The sequence below is a fragment of the Galeopterus variegatus genome, unplaced genomic scaffold (genome assembly GCF_000696425.1).
Source record: "Galeopterus variegatus unplaced genomic scaffold, G_variegatus-3.0.2 Scaffold6793, whole genome shotgun sequence".
NCBI lineage: Eukaryota > Metazoa > Chordata > Mammalia > Dermoptera > Cynocephalidae > Galeopterus > Galeopterus variegatus.
The window spans coordinates 5,290-7,632 of NW_007732904.1; positions in this window are offsets into that span (position 1 = coordinate 5,290).

The following is a 2,343-nucleotide window of genomic DNA, read 5'->3' on the forward strand; positions in this document are numbered from 1 at the left end:
GATGTGTGATTTGTCTATTTCTAGCCCTGGTAATGATTATAGAAATTATTTAAATAACACTACTACAAAATTTAATTAAAACGAGAATATTTTGCCCAAGCCAGATCCTATTCATTATTGGTATACTCCTGGATGGGCTACACCTATTTGGATAAATAATAACACCAGAGCAACGCCACAGACTCGCTCGACAATTGGTAAACAAACATTTTGGTAAGCCTTGTGATTGCAAGGGAGGTACTGTTCTTAGTCCTCCCTCACCATACATAGCTGTTGTTGATTGTGGAGCACGTTTGGCTTATCTGGCTCCAACCTCTCCTGCCTATAGTTGCATAGACAAGCCACAATTCGCACCCGCCGACAGTGATGGCCCTAAGCCTTGTCCCTGTCAAACTTTTGTTAAAACATTATATAGCACCTGTTATGGTTCATATCAATTGTGTATATGAACCATATACAGATAATCAGACATATTTCACTGCTATCCTAACCAGAAATTATGAAGGAACATTTGGAGGAGATCTTGCTGGCCCTCCATCTGCCGTGGGGCTTGCTTCTAATAAATATGCCCAAGCTCCCTGTTTGGGACCCGTAGGAAAGCCTATATGCTGGTCTATTACCCCCTCTGTCCATATGTCTGACGGAGGTGGACCACAAGATCAAACCAGAACCCTTAAGGTGGAAGAAAAAAATACAGGAAATGCATGATGCCCTATTTCCTCAACTTACCTATCATCCATTAGCTTTGCCAGAAAATCGAGATGAATTAAATCTAGACCCTCAGACCTCTCATCTCCTTTATGCTACTTATAAATTGCTTAATACAAGTAATCCTGACCTTGCTCAGGACTGCTGGCTATGCTTGGTCATGGGACGACCTATACCTGTAGCTTTTCCATATTTATCCCTTAATTACTCGACCAATGGTCGGTGTTCTTTAACTACCCCTTTGCAAGTGCAGCCCTTACAGGTTTATAATGTCACTCGTTTTCTCTCTCCTTCTATTAATAATAGTTTTGAAATTGATGTAGGCTTGGCAGCTTTTGCAAATTATCAATCAATAATCAATGTTTCTACCCCTTTATGTGCTTATAATAGTTCAGTTTTTGTTTGTGGCAGCAATCGAGCTTATACTCAGCTGCCCGCTAACTGGACAGGATTATGTGTTTTGGCTCTTCTTCCTGATGTGGATGTTAGACCAGGGTCTGAACCCGTGCCCATTCCCACTTTTGAACACATAGCTGGAAGAGTAAAAAGAGCTATACAATTTATTCCCTTGCTCGCAGGACTGGGAATTACTGCTGCAGTGGCCACTGGGACTGCTGGTCTTACGCACTCCATATCTCAGTATACTGAATTATCTGAACAATTAATCTCAGATGTGCAGACCCTCTCTCAGACCATTCAGGATTTGCAAGATCAATTGGACTCTTTAGCAGAAGTAGTGTTACAAAATCGAGGAGGGAGGTCTTGATTTACTAACTGCTGAGCAGGGAGGTATCTGTTTGGCTTTACAGGAAAAGTGCTGCTTTTATGCGAACAAGTCTGGAATAGTGCATGATCGCATTAAACAACTGCAAGAGGATTTGGAAAAAAGAAGAAAGCAGTTGGCTGACAATCCCCTCTGGACTGGACTCAATGGATTTTTACCTTACCTCTTACCTTTATTAGGTCCTCTTATAGGTTTACTTCTTTTGCTATCCTTGCGGCCTTTCCTTTTTAATAAGGTCACTACCTTTATTAAGGAACAGATAGAGGCTATTCAAGCATGGCCCTTTCAGATTCATTATCAACGACTGGAAATGGAACATTCCTCTAATGAGCGACATCGATCTGCTCGCCCTTCAAAAATTAGAGCTGGATAGTCTAAGACGGGTAATGAGGATGTTATTCTGCAGCAACCTAAGACAGGGATATCTGTCCAGCTACAGTTATTCCCAATGACGGGTAAGCTGTTATAGAATTGAACATCCCAACCTAAGCCAGACACAGGTCTTATTATGTTGGGCTATATTTCCATTTCTCATATAAGAAAAGAAAGGGGGATATGTTGGGAACCTGTAGTCCCACACCCCTTCTTGTGTGACCAGGCCCACGTGACAATCTGCTTGTGCCAGGTGTCTGTGCTTATGGGATATCTGCCTCATAATCTGTTTGTGCCTGGGACGCTGTGCTCCTGTGCAAGTCTACTCAAGAGAGACCTCTTATCTCCTTCCAAGTTTCTGCTTTCTTGTAAAGGTTGGGGGCTTCTTCGCATCAGAGATTTTCTGACTTTGTTTCTTCTCAAAATCTTATCATATTCCTGCATTCCTAACTCCTTACAATATGCCTGCTTTTTCCTTT